At 44.2% G+C, this 16,599-nt stretch overlaps 1 protein-coding gene across 6 annotated transcripts in view; it reads left to right on the top strand.

Moving 5' to 3' along the window:
• Nucleotides 1-16,599, top strand: part of MAF (MAF bZIP transcription factor) — a 191,704-nt gene that overhangs the window by 47,381 nt on the left and 127,724 nt on the right. For 2 of the 6 annotated variants that reach the window (XR_013931872.1, XM_080410756.1), the window contains exon 3: nt 14,386-15,174. The exons of 3 other annotated variants lie outside the window; for them this stretch is intronic. The gene's annotated coding sequence lies outside the window, so the exon portion shown is untranslated. Of the gene's footprint in view, nt 1-10,263; nt 15,175-16,599 lie in introns of those variants that run through there. One more of the 6 variants, XM_080410755.1, reaches the window with a different exon arrangement.

The raw sequence follows: 16,599 nt of genomic DNA on the forward strand, positions 1-16,599 counted from the left end.
CCTGCTTTTTTCTAGCAGGGAAATACTGCTGTAGGTCAAAGCTCAGCACAAAAGGCTCCAGACCTCTAGTAATGTTATATTTACTTGTTTAATGGGGGCAAAACAGCCACCACTCTATTTTTAAGGGCTATCGGTTGGAAAACTGAGAGCATGTTGGCTAAGGTGCTTTTCGGGTAACTCAGCAGTCCATATTTAAAAGCACTTAGGTATGCATAAACATGACGGAGTACAGTGGTTGCACATTTCATTGAACCCCGCTGGCTCCGTGAGCAGCTCCGTGGGCGAAGCTGTGAGCCCGGATCCGTCCCTCCCGCATGGAGAAGGTGGGAGAGCTCCCACCAGCTCCCTGGCCCTCAGTGTTGCTCTGCAGGCTTTTTTTGGTGCAGTGAATAGTCTGGGGAGAGTTTGGGCTGTAGGACTTGTGCTACACCCTCCAGCGATTCCCCCAAAAGTTAGGAGGACAGAAGCCACCCTTGCCACCCTTCTGGATCACCCCATAGGGTGTTTCCATTCTGTCCTCTATGAGCTTCTAGAGGCTATCATGAGTCCTCCTTGGAGCCCAGATACAGTCCTGGACTTCACATCCCTGTTCCTGTTGCTGGAGTTTCCAGGGTCCTGTTCATAAAATCAAGATATACGGTTGTGATATAAGACCTTAAATTTGCCCATGTAAGGTGTCATGAGTATCTCTGGAGGACTGCATGAGGTGCTTCGCTCTTGCACGTTGTACTTGTGAGCTGTGTTGGTGAGCCTCGTGCTAAATCATATAGAACTGAGATAATTAGCGTAGAGATGGGAGCCTCCAAATCTCATATGATTAAAGAGTTCTCATAACTTTTACATTTATTATATAGTCCAATTAACATATTTCTTACTTTAATGTCTGTATTGCCCTGTGCAGTGTTGGAAATCCAAAAATAAGATCATTTTGCTAAAACTCAAAAGCCATGAAATGAAAATAGACCAGAAACTGAAGTAAAACCAGGTGTTCCTAATGTAATTCACTGTTTTGGCTAAAAACATTGAACAAAACAGAGGCAAAACAGGGAAACACCATAAATAATGGCAAAGAAACTAAAGTCTGAAAACCACCCACCTTACTGGTTGTAACAGAAGTAAAAGGAATTTTTAAAAATGTGTTACGTAAGGTTTTAAGCCAACCTGAATGCAGGCTTATATGGGGAGGCAGAGGAGCAGTGTGCAGGGTTGCAGCTCTCAGAACTTGCACCTGGATCTGTCCCCTAAGCTTGAAGCCCCTCTCTGCCTGGTGGTGTCCTGATGCATCGCAAGGATGTTCAGTGGGATGTGCGTGGCAGGAGGGGAAGCAGTCATCAGATGTCTTCACGGGTGAGGGGCTGAAACACGAAGGCCGCAGTATCTCATAAAGTCAAGGAGAATTTGTACCAGCAGAAATAGGCTTTGGTTCCTTGTCATGCAGGAAGCCGTTGGTGGAGCAGGAATTTAACAAGTTCACAACTTAACAAGTCCCAGCCTAGTGTCTGGACTACCAGAATAGATTTTTTTCTCAAATACCCCCAAACGCTCAATGCTTTTGTCAAATTTCTGTCTCTCTGTACCCAGTGTCAGCCTCAGCTTAACTTCTCACAAGCAACCAACCTGTGCTCCCTGTTATGAAAGCAACCTCCTACTGTCTTGTATATTAATTCTGTGCTTGTGGGGCATGGTAGAGGTTAAATCTTCTCTGCCTGACATGGTAATTTTCATTGCTTTCATTTTTTGGGAACTTTCTCCAAGTTTCTGAAAAGCTTAGCACAGGCTATGAAGGCTCCACCTCTTTCTTGGCCCTGTAACCCGTGAGCAGTTCAGCTGAGGCTAGGGGATTTGTGTATAATGATTTGGAAAAGTTGTGAGTATAAATAGAAAGGAATTTGAGATGTTTTTCCCCTCTGTAATTCAACACTCAATAGCTTCCCCTTCCACCCTGCACATAAGGTGCTGTACCAAAACCATGGAAAGAATTTGTGGAGCTTCAGATCAAGGAAGTTTATAAGCTAGAAGGCTTTTCTCTTGCTTGCTCTTTTTTGAAAATCTGATAATATCATCTCCTTTGGGGAAGCGCACGGCCAGAGGACCTTACAGATTTTCACCAGATCTGCTCACCAGGAGCATTTGCTCCAAGGCACGGCAGCCAGGGCAGCCCTCTGACCTCCTCTTGTGCACAGTGTGGAAAGGGCAGGAGCCTGGAATAAATGTTCAACCTGGCCTTTTTCCTTTCTTTTTCCTTCTTTCCCTTCCTGGTAGCAGTTACCACTGAGAGAACATGTTCAACCTGCTCTAAGCTCCAGCCTCAGCTTGCTTTTGCCTTCCACATCTCCTGGGTGTATGAGGGCATGGCATCAGGTTGCAGCATATCTTGGCCCAAGCGCTGTGATGATGTGCCCATCAGCCTGGGGTCAAGCCCCAGTGCAGGCATCCCGAGCTCAGAGGTTGCCCTCACATCTGGCAGCAGCGCTTGGCACCGGGGAGCCCCTGGCCCAGGCAGCTCAGCAGCAACAGGCTGGCTTCGAGGTGCCCCTTGGGTTCCTTTCCTCTCCATAGTCATCTTTGTCTTAATTTCTCCCCTGCTTTAAACCCTGCACACAAATCCAATGTAAACCTTAAAAAGCCACACTTAATCTAACAGAAGTGTCAGCTTTTAGCGGTATCAGTGCAGATTCTCCGTAGCCCCCGTGATTTAAGCGCGGTGATGGGTCTCGGTTCTGTGCTTCGTTCCCAAAGCCTGATTTGAACCCCGTTGTGCAACTCTGCAGCGACACAGACTCGGGCGCCGGCGAAGGGCGATCACAGCGTGTATTTGTGTATGTTCATTGCCAGGCGTTTGATATACGGTTTCATTTTTGAGTCTCAACTTCATTTTGCACCATGATATTCGGGCATGCAGATTTGCAGATCAGACCCTGGCAATATCATTTAAAGAACCCTCAATGCTTTCAGTAGAAACCTGAGTAAGTATTTATTATATTTAGAGGCAATTCTGCTTATTGTCTCTTCATACCAGTAAGCTTTTCACTGACCTAGATTTTGCTATTCCATTTTCCATTTGTTGTCCCACATTACATTTGCATGGAAGCAAAGTCTTTTGTCTCTTCGTGTTCTCTTGCACTTGCTATTTCATCTACCAGCCAAAGTCACACTCGCTGGCCTGTGATGGTGTGAACAGCTTCGCTGGAAACGATCATATCGTTGAGGACCCTGGCTTCAAACGAGAAGTAAAAGGCTATTGTAGGTGAATCCTTAGGCTGGAGGACCAGCCAGCAGCAGCAGAACATGCAGAGAGGAAAGGTTTCTGTGTTTTCCAGCAGTAGCAATTTATAGAAAAAGAAGAAACGTGGGACAGTCAGAAACTGGCTTCCTTTCAGCTGGAGGGAGTAGTCCTCTCCCTAGATGTATGTTACAACTAGCACTAAAGACACAAAACTACATCTTGGTTTTAATCCTTCTCTCAGTTTTAACGTGTCATTAAAGAGATACCTGTATTGACAGGAAGAGTTGTAATGCTTTTGGGGAGTTGTTATTATCGTATTACACGATGGTGGTGTTTATTGCGGTAGTGCCTTAGGGCTGAATTTACAAACATTGTGGACAGATTACACGGGTATTATGCTGCGCATAAACATTTTGCTGCGTGTTCGTGTTGAAATCCTGTGAACTGGACAATGTAAACAAATTAACATTATCAGGGTAAACTTGTTTTTTAAGTCAACTTTCCCTGCAGATTATACTTGGCCAAAGGACACTTGCTGTAACTCTCACATCTCCTGCGTCTCTACTGTGCTGAAAAATGTTTTTACTAGCACGTTAACCAAAACCTCTTCCTTTTTGGAAAAAAAAGCAGGCATGTTTAAAAATGCATTTGATCTGACTAGCTAGCATATTTTTAAACACGACTGTGTTATGTTTAACAGCGTGTTAGCATATGTCAATTAACTTGTTTCCGCGGAGTGCTGACAGAAGTGCCCCCGCCGCCGTCGGCCCCAAGGGGCTGTGGAGCTCAGCCGAGTCAGCAGAAGGGAGCGTGTGCCCACAGCTCCGGCACTCGGCACCGACCTTGCGCAGGCACTATGAGGATGCTGGACTTTGCACCGGAGCAGTGGATGTGGAGGCGTGCCTCCTGCCAGCTGCAGGCGGGGGGTAACCCCCCGTGGGAGTCCCACTGGGGCTCATCCGTCAGCACCCCGAAGAGCGTCTCCTCTGGGCGCACACGTGAGCAGCGGGGCTTTCGCTGCACGTGGCGCCCTTCCAGACAGAATAAATAGAGATTTTTTTCTCACACTGTTGTGAGATCGCACTCCTTCCCTGTGCCAGATATAGACGAGATGGAGGAGAGAAGATGCACGTGCATGTGGCCCCTGGGTCTCTGCTGTGCCCAGCCCGGGTGGTGGGGGTGGCCGTGCGTGGCTGGGGCACTGTGTGTGCCGAGTCGTGCCCGCAGCCATGCAGGCTGCTCACCTCTCTGCTGCTCCAGACCATGCCGGCCAGTGCAGAGGGAACGTTTAAATCCATTGTAGGAAGCTGCAGTGAGATTTGTGCCTGGGAGGCTGGCATGTGCTGCTCGATAAAGCTGTGGAAGAGTATGAGCTACGCAATCTTTTCCTGTTAGGACCTTCTTCTGCATCCTGGCCGTGAAATTGTACGTGATGAGAAGTAAGCGGGGCAGGACGAACACAGGTCAGGTCTCAGCAGCAGCATGCCACAGGAGTGCGCGCTGTTTTCCCACGAGGATGCACGAGTGCCGGTCCAAGCATGGTGGCTGCAGAAGCCCAGGCAGAGGTTTGGCAGGGGCTCATCTGTTACTGCATGTGCAGAGGGTTTGGGAAAGGTAAATCCATGGGCATGCAGAAGGCAGAGGAGGTGGCTCAGGGTCTGTGTCCCTGTGCCTTGCTGCTGCAGGCTGCCTGAGGTACCCGTGTCCCAGCTGGACCCTGCAGCCAGGAGTAGCCCCTGGGCAAACAGACCCACCTTTGCTCCCGTTCATTATCCAGGGGATCTGGGCAATCTGCCTTTTTCATTTCATGATTAGGAAATGCATGAATGATTCCTGTGTGCTCTGGGACAGCGTTAGCAGGATTGGTAGGAATACCTAGCATAGATGGTGTCCAAAAATAGGTCCCTTGTCCTGCCAATGTCTTGCAAATGTCCTTAACTTTCCTGCCCTGGGAAGGAACTCCTGGCACCCCACAGGACAGGAGAGTTTTTCCATTCACTTCGGTGGGTGCGGGATTTCATTCTGCCTGATAGATCTGTGGATTTTAAAGGGGCTGTGCACCAGGCACAGTTGAGCTCTTTGCAGGGTTGAAGTGCTTTATATTTTTAGCATTGACATGATGATCATGAGGGAAAAGTGTATGTTTTTCCCCTGCTCAGAGGGCATGGTCAGACGTGCTGCTCTGCTAGAGCTGCTCAGGGTCAAGTTGTTACTGGCCCTGGACCATTTCTTTGGGGCACTGCACCTTCCTACCATGCAGCTCGGCTGCTTTAATTGGTGTTGTGAAGCTGACCCACACCAGCCAAAACACGTTTTTGGAAGTGGGGTTTTATAAATAGACTGTGCAGACAAAGGGTGTCTGCTCTGGTGTGGTTACGGGGCCAGGGAGAGGAGCTCGGGGCAGGGGAGGGAGCCCAGCAGCTCCCAGTAAACTGGCACAGCCCTCTTTGCAAAAGAGCGACTGCGGTGCTGGTGGAGCCTGTGGCCAGCCCTCGGCAAAGGGAAGGACGAGAGGCCACGACCTGGGGTGTGGGTGCTCGGCTATTTTCCCCCTGTGAGACTGGCTCCCAGACCTTTGCTCATGCAAACCCTGACATATCCCGCATAAATGAGTAGCTGGAAATTACGTGCTCCCTGCCTGGTTTGGGCTGGGGTGGATTTCACCTACTGGGCTCAGAGAGTAGATTTTGCTACTGAGTGTAATTAAGAGCATCAGAACCTGGCGCTGTGGGATCTAGCCTATCCCTGGTAGTCAGGGTGATTGACATTGGATCTTTCGATTTCTTCAGAGGCATCATAATTTTTCAAACTTATTATTAATTACAAGTGCATTAATCTCTGAGTAGTATTAACAGTATTTCAAAATATTATAATTTTATCTGATCTGACCCACTGGGGAAAAAAAAAAAGTAGTTTTGGATGAACTGAACAACTTTATAGACAGTGTGCTTTATAACCAGATGGATTGTCCCTAGTTAGTTCCATTTCTATCTAATATTGGTGGAAGATTAAAGATACCGATTCAATGGCTGTAAAAACTCACATTAAAAATTTGCGGTGAGAAGAGGAAAATTTCATTAGAGGCATAAATTGTAACAACTGGGATGCACGCAACTTATTTTTAGTATTCTACTGACAGTCACCGTTGAAATTCTCTGTTTTTTCCCCAATGTTTTCTTTTCTCAAAGTGAAAAAAAAAAAAAAAGACTAAAATGACCTCTAATATTTTGAAATATAGAACTAATTACAGTAGGGAGTGATCCTGATCCCACTGAAGTCAACTGCAGCATTTTTTATGACATTGCAGGATAGTGCCTCTATTAAGAAATAATAAGGAAATGAGATACTTTAAAGAGAGAGGTTTAAAATGAACTGGCTCTGTTGGCCTCTTTCGTAAAAATACCTTAGAGCCACTTTTATCAAGTCAAAAGGTTCATTGAAAAGAGAGAAATTAAAAGATGCCGCTTGTGAAGCCTGGCAAAACATGAAGTTCGCAATAAATATCTCTCCAATCCAATTATAACATTCAAATCAGGAGAAAAAAATTATGAAATATAATGAAAGCTTTCTTTCCACTGAAAAACTCTACTTGGAGGTGTCCAGACCTAAGGGAATTTCCAAGTCAGCATTATAGTGGGGAAAAAATGTAATATAAATGAGAGTGAAATAATCAAATTTTTCTGGTGGAAATAAGTGCAGTTGTTTGATGTAATTTTGACACACAGCATAATTTCAGCATCAACACTGAAGTTTAAAGGATTAGTGTGTCTTCGTGAGATTTCTGTACAGAAAAGCTGTTCAATGGGAAAATCTAAATCAGACTTTGGTATGCACGTTGGGCCCTCTGCGATGGAAAGCCCTGTATTATATTCGTTGCAAATAGAAAAATAGAGATGACCCTTTTTCAGTAATTTCTAGGCACCCTTTCTACTTGAAAATCCCGCATGATTATGGCATATAAATCACAAGGCATGCGACGTGTGAATGTTTTCATGCTCACAAAATCAAACTTTGCTTTATGCCTCTAACACCAGCTCAGGCAGTTAAAGATGCACGCTGGTTTTGACAGTGAGTTACACCGGGCTCATGTCACCCTGTTTATTGCAGATGTAATTTTTAATATCACGCGGATATATTCGAAACAATTAAAACAATTAAAGCAGGGCATGTCTTCGACATTTTACTCAATCCCATAGCCTCTGTGAAATATATCTGTAATTTTGGGTTCATTTCCAAATGGAGACAGATTCACACACCCTCACAGCCAAACTCAGCGCAAGAACCAACAATTAAATGAAGCCTGAGATCTAGTCCAAAGAAGGCATATACTCAATTTAATTTTTAAATAGCTTAATTAATAGTCTCAGTTAAAGCAAAGAAGTGAAAATGGGTCAAACTATGTAAACAACGGTTAGAAAAACACACTGTCCAGCCAAAGCATTGTAGAAGTGCTTTTAAGAAGAATGGTCTTTAAATTTAATTTAAACATGGTTTTCTAACTCGGGTAAAAGCCCAGTTCAGGCAAGGCCCAAGCCACGTTTTATGCCACAAAGAATTACCGAGCTATGCTGAGAGTTTATTTAGTCTTTGCTTGTTCTGAGGCTGTGTTTCACTCTGCAGTCATCATTTTCTCCTTGCTGTCAGCATGTTGTTACCTCTCGGCAGCTCGGAATTCACCGAGACCCTCAGTGTGTTCTGAAGGGGAGTTTAATCACCGACGGGACCTGTACGAATGCTACAAAACATTGTTCACAAATATTTACTGGAATTTTGAAATGAATTGGGGTAGACTCTGCTATTGCACTCTTAGTGTTTGCTTTCTGCAAACATTCAGGTTCAAGTTCTTATTGACATGGCTGTGATGGATGGGTTCCCTTACATAAGTCTCAAGGCCAGGAGGGTGCTCTTGCACCGGAGCGCTCGGGGAATAGAGGGAATGCCACGTGCCTTATCTGACCAGCCATCGCGAACTAGCAGCCCTCAAATAATGGGAAGATACAATTGGTGATTGAACTTACAGTTCCTGAATTCCAGACGGACAAAATTTATAAAAATCAGAAAATTTCTCTTGCTGTTGCAGAGAACATCTGCATACAGAGAAAAAAAGGTGTTCTTTACTCAAAAAATAGTTTTTGCAAAATTTTTCTTCGGTTCTTAAGTATCAGCTTAAATGAAGCAAGGGTAAAATAATTTGAAAGTGGTTGAGAATGTTGTTTTTAAGAATCCTTTTATTTCTTATGCAGCAGCATTTACATGCCTGCCTCTTTGTTGTTTGAGGCTTCTGCTCCAGTGAGGACAGTGAGTTCTTTGCAGATTTGCTGATTTACAGTTAACTTCCAGGGCCTCAAGTTTTTGGTTAGAACAACTGAAAAATTTTGACTTGGTTTGGGTTTTGTTTGCTTTAATCCAATTAAGTTAATAAAAAAAGAAAGGCAGAAGAATGAAGAAAATGTATAGGTGATAAATATCAGGACTGGCTCAGGTTTGGTATGATGGTGCATTGCTTTAGGAAGATGTCCCCAGTATCCCCTTCGGCAGCATCTCTTACCGGTATGATGAGCTTCAGGAGTTTGAGCCTGTATTTTGGCCAAGTTGGATCACATGAAAACATTCCCCAGATTCCCCTGTTGCACCTCAATGTGTGCAGCGCACGTCATGCAGCGTAAGTTGGTGACGTCTGAAGGTGTCACTGCTCTGTGCCAGCCATCCCCTTGGGAGCTCGAGGTCAGGCCCTGGGGAGGGAATCCACTGCTGGTGGCTTCTTGTGGAGTTCATGGATGGAACTGAGCCATTGTTTCGGCCATCCTGATCTGAATGCTGTGCTTCCATTGTGAAGAACAACATCTTCTGTATGGGATGGAAACCAGATGGTTCTTCTCACCACCTGCAGAACATCTGCAGAAGCAGAGAAACGTATCAAAGATCTTAATAATGAAGAACATTTTTTACTGATAGTGTTCAAAATGCAAAACCACAATGGGAGAAAATATCCCTTTTATGGAAAACAATCAAACAAACATTTTGGACTGAAGAACAGCCCAGATGAGCTGGCCTTCTCCAGCTTGTCCATGAAGTTAAATGTGTCAAAGGGTTCTTTGCTAGGCAAAGGAAAGATATAGGAGAGGATTTTATAAATGGCAGTTGGGCAATTAATGTTAACCATCAATATCAGAATGGCTTAGATTGCATGATTAACTAGTAAGAGTTTTGAGCTGGCTGGTAATTTTAGATTAAATAGCCAGGCAGTCAGTGACTTGAATATTGATGAATATCCTGTGTTTTATTAATATGCATTCTCTATAAATTAGCGGCTTAGTACACAAAGAAGAAACCTAATGCTCTTGCTATTTTTCATTGCCACAGGTAGAGCTGAATAATTCATAGCAATTAATTTATTTCACTGATCTAGCCTTTTGGGGGGGGTGGGGGGGAGTTTAGCCTAAGTATTCTGCAGGTAATTTTTTTCACATTTATTCATTATAAATAACTCGCCAAACACATCTGAAGATGAATTCTTAGTTGCAGAGATTTTTTTTGTATTCTTAAATTGGAGAGATTGGGAGGAATATGGGCAGAACTGCAAGTAACCCACCAGTCATTACAAGAACCCAAATGAATTTTAAATTGCAAAAAAGCACAGCTAATTGCAGATACAACCCAGTTAGGATCAGACTCATCTTGATCTGTATTGATTGGTGCAGGACCGGTTACATTGCATTTTTTTGCTCCTCGTTTGATTGATTGTAATTCTTTAGGGCCAAGATTTTCTTACAAGTATTTTTGTGTGCAGAACTTGCTATTCGTATTTAGTCCCTAATGCATTTAAAATGGCATAGGTGAAATGCTGCCCCTTTTGAAACCAAGGGGAGTTTTACCATTGACTTTGGAAGATCCAGTATTCCACCTACTAATGGAAACATTTTTGAAAATCCTTTTTGTGCAAATAGAGCAATAACACATCCAGCACAAATGACATTTTGTATTTGTGTGAAGCTTCAGAGTATGCAAATACAGATTTTTAATATTTTTTTTTTTAGGTAGGAAGAATGGTGCAGCTTTAAGTACAAGATGAAATGTTGCAGCACAAAGATGATTTGCCAATCCTGCAGCTCAGGGTGACTGCAGCCCTGTTTCAGTGTCATGCAGTCACATCCAGAGCAGGTAATACCAAGAAACACAGGAGGAGGAGGAGGAGGCTGTATGATTACTGCCTCTCCCTTTTGCCAGTTCTTACAAGGCATTGCACAGCAGTGAGAGTTGCATAGCATGCAATAAATCATTGCCTCGTTGTGCTCCTTCTGTAGGTTTGTTCAGGGCACCTAGTCTAGTACCAGCTCCAGAGGGTTATTTGTTCTTCCCAGAAATTCCTCTCAGATTCTGTTTTGATTTGCAGGGAAAAAAAAAATCTCCATGTCTTCTTTTTAAAACAATTTCTTACTGTACACAAAAATTTACATTACAGAACTGCCCAAGAAAATAATTGAGGCAATGTCTGGAGATTATTTTAATTTGTAGGTGGATGATTTTGTCAAGAGGAGGCAAGAGGTTAAAGAAGGTTTTCGTGTTTTTGTGACTTGTCAACATGAAGTATTAGCAAATGAAACACAGGGTCTTCCTCCCCTCCTTTCCTCCTTCCTCCCTTCTTGCCTGCCTTCCTTTTTCTTTCCTTCTTCCTTTCTTTTATTTTTATATACACAGAAGCTGCTGATCCTTACCTAACTAGATAATGTTGAATCGTTCTCAGTCGTAAAAGAAGTCTAAGTACCTTATTAAAAAATATTGTGAGGTCCTCATTCACTTTTTCCATATGTCTTTAGTCAGCCCTGGTCTGCAGCTGGTACAGGAGGGCACTGCTCGTCTGATTGGTAGAATAAGAGGGGTTGACACTTGGTTTGGATTTAAACAGACAGATCTTCTTAAGAAAAAGTGTTCATTAGTTAGTCTAGTTTACTAACGAGGAGCAGTATTCAGGATTGCTGATTTTGGTAACCAGCATTTATTTAGCACTGCACCAAGCAAAGGCTGGAATAACCTGGACTGTACCTGCAATGAATTTGGATGGCTAGAGCAGAGACTTTAGAGAGCAGGTGGGTACACTGCAACACGGCTGGGTTTTGCTGCAGTGTGACAATGTGATCTAGGATCCGATCCAGACTCCTTGGAAATCAATGGAAATTCTACCCTTGACTTTACTGGGCTTTGGATCCTGCTCCAGCTGTGCCAGAGTGGTAATGAAATTACTCCAAGCTAGGGAAGAATATTCTGGCTTAACAGATTCAGCGTTTTGTATTGGTAGATTTGTTTATACAAGGGGTCCTGACTTCGAGCTTGAATGGTTTTCACACGTGTGGTGCTCTGAGCCTCCCTCCTAGTCAGAGTTCCTTGAAACATAATACATTTCTGTTTTGTGATCACTAGCAGACATCCCAGACGAACAATGAAATTTCGTAGATGATTATGATGTGAAACTCAAAATTGTTGCAAGCTTGCTCAAAATGTGACCTGCCTTCACACAAAAGCTCCCTGAGCTTTCCGAACCTTTCAGCAAAACTAGATGTATTCAAAGCCATAATGAAACAGAGAACTAAGTCAAGTCTGTGTGATTTGGGGTTTCATTATACATACTTCTGCATCACCGTGTCTCAGAGTCCTGGATATGTTTATTTGATCCTAAAACTCTTACAAAGAGCCTAGGAATAGAAGATGTGCTGAGGTCAGGACCAGAAACTACTTTTTCCAACACCCGCTGCAACCTGAGACCCCCGTAAACATTTAGGACTCAGCGAGAATTGTACCCATCTCTTCTTGATGAAAGTACAGTGGTGACCTTCTAGATTGATTAAAGATGTGACATTGATTGACTTTGAAGGGAGCCACATCCACCCTTCTTCTGCCAAAAAGGCAGTGGCTGCAATGTGAAGCCTCAAGAATGGGGCACTGCTCTTCCAAGTACATGGAAGACATCCAAGGGTAACGGGATAATGCAGATAATAGGATAGGGTTTCTCCCCTCCTCTCCCTCAAATAACATATAGTTAGATTTTTAGCTATCCGGACTCAGGCCTTAGGAGACTTTTCTCTGATAGCTATTACAAAGATGAAATAGCTAAGGAAATGAGCTCTTTTTATAGGTTATGTAGGATGTTTGGTGGTTGAGAATGTCAAAAAGGACTGGTAATGTTGACTCTGCAGGGACCTTTAACGGTGATGGGGGGATGATGCTGTGAGGACCAGTGTGAACAGCGCAGTGGAAGGGATGGTGCGGTGGGGGAAAGACTTTTACTTCTCTGGCAAACACACCCCTGATGATTTTACACGCTTTGGGGTGTCTAGTTTGAAAGATGCTAAGATGGCCCGGTTTTCCAAAGATAGGCAGTACCTTAGCAATATCTGGTCTCTTTAAGGGACCTTGAGTCGACACGGAGAAATACTGGCCTTCAAAATTACCACTTTTGAAAATCTAGGCCACCGAACCTGATATGAACTATCAAAAAACAGAGACAAAGGAACGTTTACGTTGGAAAATGCATAGCGGCTTGAAAACCACAAATCAAAATAATTCAGCCTTTTATGTGTAAATCCCCTTCTCTTTGATACATGAATTGAAAAGCTGTCTGGTTTGCTTGTAGTTTCTGTAAGCAAGCAGCGTGCAGCTATACCCTCTATAATGCTATCTAAGTGTTATTTAAAGTGCAGACCTGTTAAGGTCAAGCCAGCTCATCTGTATGTTAAAACTGAACCCACCAAACCTCACACCTAAAATCAGCCAGCAAGGAGGTCTCGAGCGCCGTGGTTCCCTCCCGACAAGGGTACGCCGTGACAAATGGGGAAGCACCAAAATATCAAAGTACTTCTTCAGGGATAAGAAAGACAGAAAGGCCCCCAAGCCCTGATGCAGGTGACCACTGTCCATAGCAGGCTTTCCCAGATATGGCACCACCAGCCCCATGCACGGGGATGCGGGCAGGAGCTGTGAACTGGCAGTAACAGCACCAGCAGATTTAGATCTTATGTGGTGCATTTCTGAGCTGGTAGCGACCAAAGAGTCACTGCAGTAGGGATTCCTGCAACTCACTGAATTTACCATGTGCATATAGAAAAGAAACTTTTCAATGCAGACATGGGAAGGCAGTGTGATGTGTTTTGCTCATATTCCAGAGCCACTTTCCTCTGGCTGAGCGCCTTAATCCAGATCCTATTGAAGGCAATAGCTCTCTTGCCTTTCAGAAGGTTTATGCCCCTAAATAGTTACTTTAGGAAGTGTACTTTGCTTGGTGATAACACAAAGCAGAGGGTGTATTATTAACACCAATTAGGATTATTTACGAGAACGTAGAAAACAATAGGTCCATAAATCATTGTCTTATCAATTGCAGTTCCTCCTGAGTAATTTAGTCATCGTTGGGCAAACCATGTGTTCCACTGTTTGTCAAGTAGAGATCTGACTGATGGTAGCTGAAGTCTGAAAATGCCGAAGGTACAATATAACATAGTGAAACAGCAGAGTGTTACAAAAATCTTCTGGTGTTTTTCAAACTCTTTTTGTTATAAATCCCCTACAGCTTTTCCCCAGATACCTGTAGTGGATTTAAGACGACTGACAGGAGCCTTGTTTCTCTCGGATTATGCTTCAGCTCTGTCTACACTAGTATCTCGGCTAGGAGCCTGGGGTGGTTTTACAGTAATCCCCCGGTTGTCTCCATTTGTTGGGCACTAGTCCAGCTGCAGGGTGGCTTTGGTGCACGCAGATTCCTTCCAGAGGAAACCCTGTGGGAGCTCTCTCCCAAAGCAACCCGGGGCTCGGTGGGACGTTCATCTCTGATCCAAGGGGTCAGCCACACCACCCAAAGTCCTTCAGGGGGTGTGTAACCCTGCTTTGCAAGAGGAAGGCTGTCAAACTGCCCAGAACTCCCAGGCCAGACTGGGATGGATGGAGCTTGTGCTGTAGTGGGTCAAATGCTTTGTGTGACACCCTTTTTGCTGGTGACTGGCAGCTCTTGTGACTGCTGCTCCTCTTTCTTCCACCAAGACGTCTCCTGGTTCATTATCCTTTCTGTTTATTAACTGCCCCATCTTCTGTAGCTGTTCCTTCTTGCTGCTGTCCTTTTTTCTTCTACTTTTATCGCTTTTTGTGATCCCTTTTCCAATTTCCAACCTTAGTCTCCCAGAAGACCTGGAGTGGTGACGCCCGGATGCAGAGGAGATCACACTGCTTATAAATCTGCACCGTGAGGAGGCCAAAAGTTTCTTCAGCAGCAGGAGGTAAGCCAGGAGTGCTGGTGGGTATAAGGAACAGAGAGCGATGCCACATGCATTCGAGAAGATAAAGGCAGCATTCTTGAGGATGGAGACTTTGGGGCAGTGTCACAGTCCTATACAGAAAGCTTGAAGAGATCTTCAGGTGGGAAAACTCCACCCAGCCAGCTGCTTGTTTGGTTTAGTCCATGGACCTCAGGGCTCTGCACACCAGAGACTGAAAACTCTTGACTTACCCTAAATTTCCTCTTTGTGGACTTCTGATGTGATAGGAATGGCACAAAAAAATTCATGTATCTGCTTTGCCATGACTTTTTCATCCTGCTAACTTTCCCAGGACTACTTTCTGCTCAAATTACTGGAACTTAATTACATGAGGCTTAATTTCAGTTGCTTGGCCAGCTTTAAAAATATATATTCAAATCTGAACCACAAGGGCAGAATTTTGGGAGCCTCTTTGCCCTCTCACTTTGTGTTAGTTTAAATGAAGAAACTGTGCCTGTGAATCTCTGCTTTATTACACCTATCCGAAGCCAGTCTCGCTTCTGAAGAGGCTTCCCAGACTCTCGGCAGTTTAAGGGGGAGCAGAAACTACCACTTATATTATGGTTTATGTTTTTGAAACTGTGCAAACAATAGATATTTGTCTCCTGCTTATGCATTTTCATGTAAATAAAATGTATTGAGACCAGAGATGGAGTTACACTGACTTTTCACCGGATGAGAATTTGTACTGACATTTTACATAGAAGTGTTGTATGATCTGTATGTTTCCCAAGTAGGTCTTTGTTCAATTGGAACAAAATAAAAGAAGAAGGAGAGGGAGAACCAATGGAGGGGCATGGAGAAGAGAGAAGGTGGAAATACGCAGATGGGGAGTGGTGGAGCTGGAGGATAGCACTGTCTATTGAAGCATTACCTGAGAATTCCTATGATCAGGAATTATTTTCTGACCTCACCATTTTGTTATAATCTGTTGCTTAGGTGATACGTAATAAGTGGCCTCCAAATTTTATTGCAGTTGCTCTTCTTTAGATTTTTCATCCGTTCGTTCCCCTCCTAAGATCTTATCTCTGTTAAGGCATGAAGACTGCTGGGGTTGAAGTGTTCTTCTGGTGTATCAGTGTTGTTATTTAGCTAACGAGTGTCCCACAGCAATTTGTCGAGTAACACATCTATCACACTGGGATGATCAAGAATACATTGCAGCTGATGTGCAAACACTGATGTATATCTGGAGTTGGACACCCACCTCCAACTCAGCAGATAAAACACACTCCAAAGAGCCAACAAAAGAGGGCTTTTTTCAAACACCCCAGCCCGCTAGTGGATAATCCTTAATGCGTTGGCAGCATGCCCCTTCCTTCCTTTTCAGGAATGCTAGCCTGGCTCTGCAGCCCTGTTGGTTTGTTGGGGGTTTTTTTTGTGTTAACGGCACGCACCAAAAATAAAGTGCAAGACTGGCTTGAAACAGTTCATGACAATTTTTACCTCTGCAGCCCAAGATCACCTTATTTACCTCCAAAGAAGCAAGGGTAGTGAGCAGCAGGTCTCTTTAGGGAGCGATCTTGCCTGGCCAGCGTGGCTGTGCAGGAGATGGCTCCTTGTAGGGGCTGGCTGTTGTTTCTAGTAGCTCACTGACATATCTTCAAGGCCTGAGGGTTCAGCTTCTCCTGCGTGAGAGAGGAGAGGAAATGACCTTCACCCAGCTGAGCAGGGAACAACAGGAAACCCTCGCAGCCCGAAGCCCCTGCCATTTCCCACCCCCCAGAATCCGGCATTCAGGGACCGTTTTGATGACCTGTCAGGGTTTAGCTGCTGCAAATATATTAGCAAAGTATGTTGATGATTCATGGTGAAACGGTGTACGCTGATTTAAGTGATGGACTAGTCATCCTGAAATGGATTTGAGAATTCCCAATCAAGGTTGTACTTAGTTTTATCAAGCAGGAAGCTGGCAGGCTGTGTTTTAATCAACTGATAGCATCGCTTGGCAATTGGCATCCAGCTAGTGAACAGAGTATTTTTCAAAGACCAGCTTGCTAAGTTGCAGACAGCAACATCCACTCAGATCTTTCAGGTTTGCCTCCTATTTGTTCTGTTTGGCCTGTTTCTTTC

The sequence above is a fragment of the Falco punctatus genome, assembly GCF_963210335.1.
Source record: "Falco punctatus genome assembly, chromosome: 14".
Classification (NCBI taxonomy): domain Eukaryota; kingdom Metazoa; phylum Chordata; class Aves; order Falconiformes; family Falconidae; genus Falco; species Falco punctatus.